The sequence below is a fragment of the Mirounga leonina genome, unplaced genomic scaffold, assembly GCF_011800145.1.
Source record: "Mirounga leonina isolate KUSES-001 unplaced genomic scaffold, KU_Mleo_1.0 Mir_82, whole genome shotgun sequence".
NCBI classification, from domain to species: Eukaryota; Metazoa; Chordata; class Mammalia; order Carnivora; family Phocidae; genus Mirounga; species Mirounga leonina.
Genome location: NW_023270825.1, coordinates 621,985 through 635,315, shown reverse-complemented (window position 1 = coordinate 635,315; position 13,331 = coordinate 621,985). Strand labels below are relative to the sequence as shown.

The 13,331-nt window shown below is 60.1% G+C and overlaps 1 protein-coding gene and 1 long non-coding RNA gene across 2 annotated transcripts in view; both read left to right on the top strand.

The window, feature by feature from the left end:
* The window catches only part of MTA1 (metastasis associated 1), a gene marked incomplete at its 5' end in the record, with an annotated part of 53,618 nt that overhangs the window by 8,718 nt on the left and 31,569 nt on the right, over nt 1-13,331 (top strand). The window lies entirely within an intron of this gene.
* LOC118002487 lies at nt 9,033-11,294 on the top strand. Its single transcript, XR_004677056.1, has 2 exons — nt 9,033-9,071; nt 11,045-11,294. It is a non-coding gene; the product is annotated as an uncharacterized LOC118002487 (long non-coding RNA).

Genomic DNA, 13,331 nt, shown 5'->3' with positions numbered 1-13,331 from the left:
ACCTGGGTGGCTCAGATGGGTAAGCGTCTGCCTTCGGCTCGGGTCATGATCCCGTCTGCCTTCGGCTCGGGTCCTGGGATCGAGCCCCACGTCGGGCTCCCTGCTCTGCAGGGAGCCTGCTTCTCCCTCTCCCTCTGCCTACTTGTGTTCTCTCTCTATCTGTCTGTCAAATAAATAAATAAAATCTTAAAAAAAAAAAAAAAGAAGAGGGAAAAATAAATGAATAAAATGATGCACAAAAATTTGCCCCAGCAGGACCTCACCCTCGATGTGAAGAAGAGAGCTCACGTAGCCCGAAGGTGAGCTCAGACTGAAGGGGGCAGGTTCTGCGTGGGGGCAAATGGAAACTAACGTGGACAGGCACCAAAACACCCCACGGGGGCCACACACCGAAGACTCAGGGTAGACGAGCACGCGCACCCACCATGGCGCGAGCGTCAGGACGGGGTCTGTCAGTGGGGCTAAGTTTTCCAGGTTCCGTCTGGTCCCAAGAAGGCGAGGGGCCCGTTTGTTAACTTAGACTTGGTTGAGTGTGCATGCACGCGGGGCTGACACCAAGAGAGCAGAGAGAGAGTGAGTTTTGAACAAGTGGAGGGGAAGTGGCGGAGAGAGGAGAGGCCAAAGAAGGGTCCGTGGAACTGGAAGACAAAGCACGAGGTCCGGCAGCAGGTGCAGTGACCAATGTTGCCCCACTCACAACGCAGCCGTCGCCAGAGCGGATTAAAAACAACCCAGTCCCTCGACCTGCACATGAACGTGCACGGAGCAAACATGGGAATGTTCCAGCCCCGGGGGACGGAGACCTCCCACGAACAGCCTCCCATCTGTTCCTGGCGTGCTTTGGTGCCAAGCTCTGCCTTTGGGCCTGGAGTCAGAGCGAGTGGGTGCCCCTCCGCGGGCAGCAGGGTGACCCAACAGACGTAGTTGTGGGTGAAAGAAGCAAGTGGCACAGTATGTGTGCGGCGTAGGCTTCCTTCAGTCAGAGTTCAAAAACGAGGATATATTACTGCGTGGTAAAGATATTATTTGAAAGAATAAGGATTTTTTTTTTTTTTTGGAAGATTTACTTGGAAAAGAAACCATGCAAGGATTTTGAAAGATAAGAGCAGGTCTTGCTTGTCTGCTTGTCTGCTCTAAGCTCCAGCAATTAAAACTGTATGGCATTGGGGCGCCTGGGTGGCTCAGGTGGTTAAGCGCCGCCTTCGGCTCAGGTCACCTGGACCCTGGGATCGAGCCTCACGTCGGGCTCCCTGCTCAGCGGGGAGTCTGCTTCTCCCTCTCCCTCTGCCGCTCCCCCTGCTTGTGTGCACGCTCTCTCTGTCTGACAAATCAATAAATAAAATCTTTTAAAAAATAAAGTTGTATGGCATTGGGACAGACAGACACGGGCAAGTGATCCACAATGCAGTGCACAGTCCAGAAATGGATCCCCATTAAGTCTGGGGACTTAACGTGGGCTTTGCATGGCAGTGTGCAGAGCAGTGGGGACAGACTTCTCCGTGAGTGGGGTGGGGTGACTGGCCGCCCATTCAGAAGGCCAGACACGCACCAAACGTTAAGACCAAACCATAGACACGCCAGGAGAATGCACCAGAGCAGCGTCAGAATCTCGGAAGGGAAAATTCCCACCTGGGGCCACGTGCTAAATCCACGACGGGAAATCCTGACCAGTCTGACTGCAGTGTTTAAAGGTTGGTGCAAAGACACAAAAGTCTGGAAGAAAATGCTTGTTCTATGTATAATGTTCAAACGTTTACCAACCAGAATCTACAAAGAGATGACGGCTCAGAGCAGCGAGAACGTGGTTTTCAACGTTGAGTAGGAAAGTGTGTGAGGCGTGTGGACTCAGTTCATGAAGGAAGCAGAACGGATGCTGGGCGGGAGGAGACAGGCTGCGTGACGTGATGTGCCTGGGCCCGCGAGGCCTCCGGTCCTTCTGTTGCGTTGGCGTTCAGAGAACCAACTGCTGATAATTGTCCCCTGTTGGTTTTTGTTTTTTTTTAACTTATGCATTAATCTTTCCTCCTTCTGCTTCTACCGTTTTTTTTTTTTTAAAGATTTTATTTATTCATTTGACAGAGAGAGAGAGCGCTCAAGCACAAGCAGGGGGAGCGGCAGAGGCTGAGCAGGGACCCCGATGCGGGGCTCAATCCCAGGACCCTGGGATCATGACCTGAGCCGAAGGCAGACCCTCAACTGACTGAGCCACCCAGGCGCCCCCACCTCTAACTTTTAGTGAAGTTCTTTTGTTGTTCTTTTCCTCGCTGCTTGAATTGCTTGCTTCACCTGTTCCGGGGCTTTTTCCTGATTTTCCAGCATTTAAAGTTCTGTCTTCACAGGACAGCTGCAGCCGGTGCGCCCTGCACCCTCGCTCATTTCTAAGTGAGCCGGCTCGCAGCCTTGATTTTCCCTTTCACTCAGGGGCAGATTAGGGGTGCTTCAGAAGATCCACCCCAATGTGCTTCTGCTGTTAATTTTCACTTGCATTGCCTTGCGGTCGCCCGATGTGACCCGGACGAGTCCCGTGTTGGCACATCTGTTTGGCTGGTGGCTGATGTGTGCGCTGATCTATTTGTTTGGTGAGAGCATGATTGTGCGTCAAAGAGGTGTGTGCGTGTTCTGTGTCTATTAGATCACTCTGCTTAAGCACTTAAATCTTTATTTTTAAAAATTTGGGCTGCTTTTATTTTTTTTATTTATTTATTTTTAAGATTTTATTTATTTGAGAGAGAGAATGAGAGAGAGAGAGCACATGAGAGGGGGGAGGGTCAGAGGGAGAAGCAGACTCCCCGCCGAGCAGGGAGCCCAATGCGGGACTCGATCCCGGGACTCCGGGATCATGACCTGAGCCGAAGGCAGTCGCTTAACCAACTGAGCCACCCAGGCGCCCCATATTTGGGCTGCTTTTAACACAGGTGCACACCTCACTGAGAACAACAGCTCTGCCCCAGCTCTTGGGGTCACAAACAGCCCGGCCCGGTGCCCACTGCTTCCAGCTCTCGCAGCTGTCCCCACTGCAAATTGTGATTCCAGATTCGGGGGCCTGTCCTCACTGTGCACACTCTCCTTGGGGACACCAGCCACGGCCAGAGCTGGTGCATCTCTGGGGATGAAGCCCCACGCCGAAAACACAGCTCTGTCCTCCTCAGAGCCCCAGGCATGCGGACAACGGCCCGTGGTTGCTCCGGGGCCCCACAGGCCACACTTGGGGGAGCCCAGAGGCCAGCTCTGTTCCCAGGGGGGCTGCCCCCCAAGGCCACTCATCCGGAGCACCCCTGCCAGCCCCCCTCTGTAGGACCCCAGTCCCTGGGCCCTTGGTCCCCCTACTTCTGGTTTACTCCCCTGTTTGGGTGGAGTGCCTCATCCAGTAGCTTCCTCGGGAGGGCCTGGGAGATGTTTGAGTTCTTGACTGTAAAGCTATTCAAATGTCTTTATTCTGCCTCCACACTTGCGTGGTGCTTTCGTGGGTGGAAATTCTCAGTGGAAAATCATGTTCTTTCAGGACTTGTAAGGTATTATTCTGTTGCCTCTAAGCCCTGCTGTTGCTGCGTGATACCCTAAACGGTGTGCGCCTCAGGTCCTTTGCACGTGTGCTGCGTGTCAATCTCTGCAGGTTTCTGGAATTCCCACACTACTCCTGGTGCAGGGGTTTCCCTTCCTGGTCTGGAGCCGTGTCCCCTCCGTCTCTGGGAAGTGTGTGTGTGAATTCATTTTCTCGGCTCTCTCTCCTTCTGGAAATTTGACTAGCTGGATGTCGGCCCACATGGTTGACTTTCCAGTTTTCACCATGTCTTCGTTTCTGGTGTTTGGCCAGTCCTTGCACTATCAGTCAGCATTTGTGTGGTGACGCTCTGTGACGAATTCCTTGAGCCGCAGCCTCGCGCTTTTGCTCTCGCTCTCCGTCAGGGGTCTGAGGTCCGCAGGATCTGTGTGTCCTCGGCTTGCCCCCCAGTCTCAGAGGTCCTCAGGGGACGCGGCACCCATGGTGGATGGCGGAGACCTGAGAGGCGGGCTTCGGGCAGGTGCTCTGCTGACCCTGCCCCATGGGGGAGCAGGATACAGTGTAGTGGGATTAGTCTAGCGCTACCGCCGGGCAGGAGGGAGGGACCCCTCACCCCTCCACGCCTGCTAGGGAGCTTTCCGTGGGGACACCACACTTACGTGTTTAAAGAGTTCCGGCTTGCCGTCGGAGCTCTCCTCTCCCCCACCACCCCCTTTTCTGCTTCATGGACTCCTGTGTCTAGGAGAACAACAGGTATGGGGCGGGGGGCTCTTTCCTGTCCCCCGAGTCTCTCTCGTCCCTGGCAGAGGCCGCACCTTGGTCAGTGCTCGGGAGCGGAGGCCCCACGTGCGCAGGTGCAGCCTTGCTAGCGGCCAGGGGCTCGGGCTGGGCTGCGGCAGGTTTCTGGGGGCTCTGTCCTGGGCGCCGCACCCTCGGGTCTGTTGGGCTGCCCATCTCCCCCAGAAAGGAACCCTCCTCTGCTGGGAGGAGAGGGAGAATAGCCAGGCCCCGCGGATCTTGGTGCAGAGTGGCAGTGTGGGAAGAGGGCTGGGGACTTCACTTTTTTTTTTTTTTGCAGGAGTCGGGAAGGGAGGATGCTTGAACCACAGAAACGTATTGTCTCAAGGTCTGGAGGCTGGCAGTTCAAAGCCCAGTGTCAGCCGGGCTGGTTCCTTTTCCAGGCTTCCTCCTCGGCTTGTAGCTGACCCTCTCCTCTGTGTCCTTCACATCTCCTTCCCTGTGTGTGTGTCTCTGGGTCCTGATGTGCACTCTGGGGGGTCTGGCTTTGGTTTTGCTAATTATTTCTAAGTCTCAGCAGCATGAAGTATATTCACGTTGTTGGAAACAGATCTCCAGGACCTTTTTGTTTTGCGAATCTGATGCTGTCCCCATTCAACGCCCGCAGCTACTTCCTGTCCCTGTGAATCCGACTCCTCCAGGGACCTCCTATGAGTGGAATCACACAGGGTGTTTGTCCTTTGGTGACCTGCCTGTGTCACTCGGCATAGTGTCCTCAAGGTCCACCCATGTTTCCTCCTTTTTAAGGCCGAATAATATGCCACTCTGTGGATTTACCACACTAGGTAATGTTGTCACCCATCAATGGCTGTTTGGGTTTTTCCACCTTTTGTCTGTTGCGGGTCATGCTGCCACGACCTGGGCATGCAATATCTCTTTGAGACCTGCTTTCAGTTCCTTTGGCTAAATACCCAGAAGTGGGACTGCTGGCTCATATGGGAATTCTAGTTTTAATTTTTTGAGGAATGGGGACTTTACTCTGCACTTGTCTTTATCCTCTATTTTTAGCGTGCCCCCCCATGGCATTCCAGACAGTGAGTGGCTGTCTCACCCCCCAGGAGGTAGCAGGGGATCCCCAGGGCTGGGCAGAGTCTGGGGGGCTCTCTGAGGGTCTTTCACAGACAACCCACCCGGGAAATTCTATGGCGGGTGGGGAGGGTGGTCCTACAGGGGTGCGGCAGGCTTCTGACCTTTCCCAGTTACTGACCTCTTTCCAGCTTCCTGCCTTGTGCTGACCACCCTCCTCCACTGGCCCCTTGCCACCTCGGTGTGTCCTCACGGTTCCTGTGGCTTTTTTTGACTTTAGAGGGCTTCGAGGGAGCGCCCCCCCACCCCACCTCTCCTGAGGCTCTCGCAGGCTCGGAGGACGGTTACTGCCTGCCGTCTCCTGGCCCCAGTGGGAAGGGCCGTGGCCGCTGTGAGGACTTCCCCGTGCAGGGCCCGACCCTCGCGCAGAAAAGCGGGCAGGGGGTCGGGCCTGCGTGTCCAGGCGCAGAGCCGCTGCCGAGAGCCGCCACTTGCCGCGGGTCGCGAGGCTGTAGGGCCCCGGCCCCTGGAGGCCGAGCTGGATCCTGGGGAGGAGCGAGCCCAGGGCTCGCCGTGCGGGGTGCAGAGGGTCGGCGGGCGCGGGACCCGCGGCGCGCAGCTGTGTCCAGCGCCGACCGCCTCCCTGTCCCCGCAGGTGTGCGAGCCGCCCGAGAGCAGGTGCCCGAACCGCCACTGGAGCGTCAGCATCGACGAGCGTCGGCGGCTGGCCACGCAGGGCGGCTGGGAGGAGCCGGGCACCAGCGGGCCAACCCCCTACTGCAGGGTGTGCGGGGGGCGGCGGGGGAGCGCGGGGCGGCTGGGAGCCGGGGGTGGGGGGGTGGGGGGGTGGGGGGTGGCGCGGGGATCCGGGACACGGGGCGGCTGGGAGCCGGGGGGTGTCGCGGGGATCGGGGGCGCGGGGCGACTGGGAGAGGCCGGGCACCACTACCCGCCCCCCGCCAACTGCAGGGTGTGCGGGGGGAGGACGCGGGGACGGGCTCGGGCGACACACGGCCCCTTCCCCGCCTCGGCGCCCCCCTCCCCCTCCCCCTTCCCGGCCCCGCCCCGCCCCCTGACCCCGTGGTTGCCCTCAGGACATCGCGCAGCTCGTGGCCCAGCTGGTGTCCGAGGACGTGGACAAGGACGTGCTCCTCCCCCACCCTCTGAGGTCTTCTGAGTCCGCCAACGCCTTCCACGCCTTCCTGGCCCGGAGCGCGCCTTTCTGGCAGACCGTGACTTTGGAGGCGCAGGTCTCGAGGTCACCACCCTTCCAAGAGCCGACTTAGCCCAGTGTCTGTCTTGCAGCGCCTTTCCTGGGGGTCCTGGGGTAGGCGGCGGCTGAGTCCTCTTCACCTCCGTCTGGGGGCTCGTGAGCCCAGGGATGAGAACACAGGCCCAGGAGGACCCTCTGGCTGCCCCTTCCTTAGAATGCGTGGCCCTGAGGACTTGGAGGCCACCTCAGGGAGGGGTGCCTTGCCCCAGCCCAGCCTCCAGGAGGCCACCGGGAGGGGCCTGGGGGACAGGGCAGAGTGGGGCTTTCCAGGAGAGCCCTCTGCCACCTGGAGAGCCTGCCTGCACCTTCCATCTGCAGCTGCGGATGGCCTGGGAGCGCGGAGGGGGGCATGATGGCTCGTGACCAACTCCTTTGCTGTTCCTCCAGGAGGATGGGGATTTTGAGGTCATGAACTACTGGATACTGATGCCCACCCAGCTTGGGGGCACTGGGTCTCATTTTGGGTCCTGCCTGTGGGAGGCCCAAAGGGGCATGCATAACCCCGGGGAGCAGAAGCCAGGGGGTGCTGAATACAGAGGGAGGCTTCCTGGAGGAGGTGGTGCCTCCCCACCTCAACACAGTGGTTGGTGAACAGGCCAAGAAAGCAGTGTGGGCAGAGGGCATGGGGAAGCTGTGAGGAGCTGGCCCTGGGCCCACCGAGGTGTCTGCTTTTGGAGGTTGAGGGGTGGGCGGAAGGGTTCTGAGCCGGGGGTGACGAGGCGGAGCTGCATTCGCGGAGAGGAAGCTGGAGGGGAACTGGAAGTGGGAGGAGGGAAGGAGGGGGACGATGGCAGGCTCCCAGCCCTCAGGGGCCATGGAAGGACAGCCGCAGGGGGGGGGGTGCCATCCCCGGGACTTGGCCACTGACTCTCAGGGGCTCACGGGCTTCTGTGTGGGGGTAGCTGGCTGGAGGGGACTTTGGGCAAGAGGAGGTGACCAACCCCAGGTCTGGGTGAGGGCGGGAGCCAGGCCTGCACGCAGCTGGGCACCTGCCTACAGCGGCCTCCCTCGGTCCCAGAGCCTGCTTCTGAGAGGCTGCTGGCCCACAGGCCAGTGGATGTGTCCCGAGGGGGGCGAGGTTTAGGCCCCCTCCCCCTCCTCCTTAGGGACCCTGCTGAAGTGGGGGGTGGTTGTCGTGGGCCAGGCTCCATGCTGGGCAGGAAGTCCCCCACCCCAACTAGCGCTCACAGTGCAGAGTGGGAGCTAAAGTGCCAACAGTCAGGGTAGAGGTAACAAGGGCTTTGGAGTTCTTTGTCACGGAGTGGCTTTAAAGGACTCCCATGTTGTCACTAGAGATCCGGAGGTTCACCGGGCTGACCTACCAGTTCTGGTCTCGCTTGGGGCCGGTCATGAGGCTGCAGTCAGATGGTGGTGAGTCCAGGATGCCCGGATGGCCAGCCCTCTGCCTTTCACGCGCTCTCGGCACCTCCGCCCAGCAGGGAGCCAGCTGCCCGGGGGGCCCAGCACCCAGACCTCGCACCATGGCGGCGGAGCAGAGGGGCCTGGGAGGGCCGAGGCCCCAGCTGGGCAGCATCCTCTGCTGCCTCCTCTGTGCTTACCGTGGCCTCAGGACCAGCCCGGTGGCCTCCTCTGGTAGAGCGCGGTGCCCAGGACAGGCGTCACTCACCAGCTGGGGACGGATTTGCTGTCACCGGGAGGGCTGGTTTCTACTGCTGCCCCAACCAGCCACCGCCGCAGACTTCATGTCCTCAATTTCCCTGGCTGGGGGCTCTGTAGAAGTCCAAAACAGGCCTCCCAGCCTAAGAGCAGGCCGTGGGCAGGGCTGCCTGCCCTTCTGGAGGCTCTTGGGGAGAATCTGTTCCTGGCCTTTTTCAGCTTCTGGAAGCTGCCCGCTCTCCGTGGCGCAATGACCCCTCCCTCCGCCTTCAGGGCAGCGTCAGCACCCCCCCCCCCCCCCCGTCACGGCTGAGCAGTCCTCCTGCCAGCACATTCGCAGGTTTGGGGTGAGACGTGGACATCTTCTGGGGGGCACTGTGCCTTCCACAGGGGCTCCTGGCATCGCTGCTTCACGTCCACAGAACACAGGACTGCCCCCAACAGCCAAGGATGATTGGGCCCCAAATGGGAACAGTACTCCCGCTGAGAGTCCCAGGAAGGGAAGAGGGTCCACCCAGCAGACAGAGTGGGCGTCAGCAGGACGAGCAGAGAGGGAGAGTCTGGGGTCAGCGCCAGTCTGGCGAGGACATCACCTGGGCCACCCCCGGCCGTGGACACTGCAACGCCCCCCCGTGTCCACTCTGCCTTATTTTTATTTTTTTTCTTTCTTTTTTTTTTTTTTAAGATTTTATTTATTTGATAGAGACACAGTGAGAGAGGGAACACAAGCAGGGGAAGAGGGAGAGGGAGAAGCAGGCTTCCCGCAGAGCAGGGAGCCCGACGCGGGGCTCGATCCCAGGACTCCCGGACCATGACCTGAGCCGAAGGCAGACGCTTAACGACTGAGCCACCCAGGTGCCCCTTTTTTTTTTTATTTCTTTTGAGCGAGTGCAAGCGGGCATAGGGTCAGAGGGAGAGAGAATCCCAACCAGACTCCCCCCTGAGCACAGAGCCCGCCCCCACAACCCTCACCTGAGCCGAAATCAAGAGCCAGACACTTCACCGACTGTGCCCCCCCAGGTGCCCCCCATGTCCATTCTTCACTGCCCATTCCCTCCCTTTCAGCCAGGTGGGTCTCTCCTCAAGCTCCAGGAGGAACAACACACCTCCCCAGGACTCTCAGAGACATCCCCAGGTGGGGGGCCATTTGGGGACATCCCTGGGTGCTCTGGTGGCAGGGCAGACAGTGTCCCACATGCAGGCTTGCCCGGGCTGGCTGCATGATGTCCCTCGTGTCCTAGCACCTGCCTGTGCTCACAAGGGAGGCCAGCCTGGAGCAGGGAGCAGAGAGCAGGAAGGAGAGGAGGAAGGGAGGTGTGTGCTGGGGGGTGTCGTCTGCGTCCTCCCGAGCGAGGGCCAGCAGACGACCACGACCCAGCACTGCCCCAGCTGAAAAAAATGACTTCGTGGGCTTTGCAAGAACACACTCACTATTCAACAATCCAACACTGAAGTTTTAAAAATCTCGCCCACAATTTCATCAAGATAAGGCTGTTGACATTCGGAGAAGGTTATCCAGGTATTTCTAGAGACCGAGGCAGTGAGGAGCGAGCATGTGGAAATACAGAATAAGTACAGAGCTCCTCCCTGCAAATTTAAAAAATTTTAATTTTAAGGGAAAACATGATTGCTGAATTAGACGAATGCGTCTTCACCCCAAGTTTAAAAGCTTCTCCTAAGATTATTTTTAGAAATTGCAAAAATCAAGGGACAGTGTCACGTGGCTTTGGCAGCCATCTCCCCTCAGACAGCCTTGGCTGACGTCCCACTTCAAATGCTGAGGAGCTGACGCCCCCGCCCGCCGAGACCGTCATTCCCGCTCGGGGCTGGACCGGCCTCAGGCCTGCACCCACCAGCCCCCCCGCGCCGCGCAGGCCGTGGGGAGCTCGCCACCCCCACGTGGCCGCTCAGTCTTTGCTTTGCTTGTATCCTCACTGGCTTTCCGTGAAAGACTTTGTCCCTCGGCTTACAGACGTTTGCCTGCGGCCCTTAGACTTAGCCGGGGCGGGCGACCCGTCCTACCTTAGCCGCTGCTCGCTTTCCCCCGCCGAGCCGGCTTCGCACACTGAGCGCTGGGCAGGAATGCGGGCCCAGCGGCGGGTCTGTCTTGCACGTGACCTGCTCTTTCCGAAAGCCCGGTGACTCAGGCGAGATGGGCCTCGGCACAGATGCCGCTCAGTCGGGATTTCTGGAAGGGCGTGCGGGCCCCTCGTCCTCGGACTCACTTGCAGATTTCCGAATGCTCTGTCTAGTGCTGTGCCTTGGGCGCTGTGTGCTTCCCTGCGTGTCCTTGCTCGCCTCCTCTCAGCCCTCACCATGCAGCCGCCGAGGGGTCCCCCGAGGAACGGTCGCTCGGAGCCCTCAGTGTGGCCCCACGGGGCGCTGCGCCCATACAGGACCATGGTCCCCCCAAGTGGCCGCCACCCCCACCACGGGCCCCTCCTTCCCCAATGCCCTGATCTCTCTCAACATCCATGCCCCTCAGTATGACCTCCGTCCCCTTGCCCTCCTCCTTTTTGGCATCCAGATATTATTTACGACCCACCAGCCGGCACGCTCCCCCAGGGCAGAGACCCTGTCTCCCCACCCCCTGCCCCGTCTAAATAGTGTGGTATGAAGCAGGTGCTTAACAAGTCATAATTGAATGAATAAGTTATTGTTTTACTTGCTTTGTCTCGCCCCCAAATCATCTCCAGCCTTTCCTGCACTGGTAATCCAACATTCTGCCCCTTGCTGTTCCTGACTTATTCTAGCAATGGTGTGATTTTGAGGAAACGTGTTTCCTCAGCTCTTAACTCTCACTCCCATCCTGCTGTTTTGTCATCCAGTACTGGAGCTTCTGATGACTGATGACATGTGTGGACCACGTTCCCATGGCCTCTGGCACTCCTGCGGGGTTTCCACTGGCCCCTCGCCCCCTCCCTCCTCCAGTTTCTCTGTTGTTGGATACGTGGAGGTGGCTGGAGGTGGGTGGAGGTGGCCGCCAGGCCTTCATTCCTGTTCTGACGCGAGGAGCCATCTCCTGAACGTCTTTTTGCCCTGCTAATAAATGGATGGATTCCTAAGTCTCTTTTGCAACCCATCTGAGATCTATTGACTGCCTCAGAGCAGGGCAGGGTGCTGCATGCAATGTCCCCTTTCTTCTTGTTAGTCTGGAAAGGGGAGAAAGCAGGTCCCAGCCAGAGCCGCCGGGCTCGGTGGGGTCCCAGGTCTTAGTAAATGTCACTCTGCTTTGTGAGGAGCGTATCCCTATCCTTCCTGGGGAAGCTTGGGGTCTGGATGTCTTCCCTGAGACCCTGGACCCCAGCGGCCCTGCTGCCCACTCCCCAGCTGCGCTTGTCCTCTGTCCCCATCGCAGGGAGGAAGTCAGCCTGCACCTTTCAGTCGGCTTCCCTCCTCAGGACGAAGCCCATCCTGTCTCTGTGATGGAGGCAGAAGCAGGCACTTCACAAGGCATGATGTTTCGGGCTCTCTCCACGACTAAAGGCTGCCCGGGTGTTTTTTGATAGATCTAACTTTTTGGTCAATTACTGAGTACTGGAAGATTTTATGATGTAGCATCACCGTCCAGATGAGGAGGTTCGGGGTTCAGGCCAGGGCCTTAGGAAGGGGGCCTACGGGGAAGGAGGGACACCACTCCACCACCACCTGCCCGTTCGGAGAACCTCCTCAACCCGTTCACCCCTTGCCCTGTACCTAAACCCCTCCTCCCCTCTCCCCTTCCAAAGACCGTCAACCGCCGCTCCCTTGGCTGCCCTTGCTCAGACAGCTGGTGGCCCGCTCTTCATGGTGGGCATTTCCTTTTCTGGAGAGCTGGGCTGCTCGACAGCCTGTGGTTGCAGCCCACTGCCCTCCTTGGAACCCCTGGCTTTTACCCCAGCACCTGCTCTGGGCTCCTGCCCACATTCCTAGTCCCCCGTAGGGACCTGTGGGTTCTGTCCCTGCGGGCCTCCCCCACCGCTGGGGAGCCCTGTCCCCTGGATGCTTCCCTTCTTGCCCCATAGGTATGTCCCTCAACATCATCTCCTCCAGCCACACACCTGCCCCCTCTGAGGAAAGGGCATTAACCCACGGTAGTGCTCAGACCAGCAACTGGGAGCCCAGACACTTCCTTTTTCTTGACCCCCAGCAGTGATGTCCCTTCGGGCTCCAAACTCTGGCTGGGGCCTGCTTCTCCCCCCCCCGCCGGGTGGGATTCCACCCCTCCACCTCATGCTCGTCCTGGCTGGGGCCACCAGTCTTGCCTGCTCCACAAGGGTGTCCTCTGGGAGCGGCACCTCCGATCCTCTGGCTTTTTCATCCGGCCGCAGTTCAGGGAGGCTGCACCAGCTGGGGAACTAGCCCACATGGAGGTGGCTGGGGGCACCCCCACTGTCCAAGCATGGCCACGGGGGCTGGGCAGTAAGGGCCGGGACAAAGACCCCTGGGCGAGTGGAGAGAGCCAGGCCTGGAAGGGAGGTGTGGAGCAGGGCCGTGTGGCCAAGGCTGGGCAGCTGAGCTTCCCTTCAGTGGGGGACTTGGGAGAGCCACCCTCCCCGGGGAGGGGAGAGTGGGACCAAGGGGTTAGGAGGCCCTGGAAAGGACTCCGGACCAGCGCGGGGGGTGTGATGAGAACCACTGCGCTAAGGGGCATCAGGGATGCTGGCGGGACCCAGGGGTGGAGGCACAGGGAGGACCCACCTGGAGGGAGGGGGCGTAGGGTGGGGGTGAGGACCCACCCGGGGAAAGGCGCCGGACGCGCCAAGGAGCCCCAGGCACGGGGAAGACCTCGGGGGGGTGCAAGGACCCACCCGGGAGGGGGCGCTTGGGGAGGGCTCACCCTGGCAGGCGCGCGCGGAGGCGCGGGGAGGGCCGGCGGGGGCTCCCGGAAGGACGCGCCCGGGGGAGCGCGCAGGGCCGACCGCCGGGGGCCGGGCGCGCGGAGGGCCCACCCCGGCAGGGGCGCGCGGAGGCGCGGGGAGGGCCGGCCGGGTAACGGCCGCGCGGTGGGCGGTGGCGCCCGAGGCCCCTCCCCTGCCCGCGGCCGCTCCTCCTCTTCCTCTCCCGCCCGCGCCGCGGCCCTCGGTCCCTGCGCGGCCTCGGCGGCCTCGGCGGCGGCGGCGGCGGCGGCCCCTT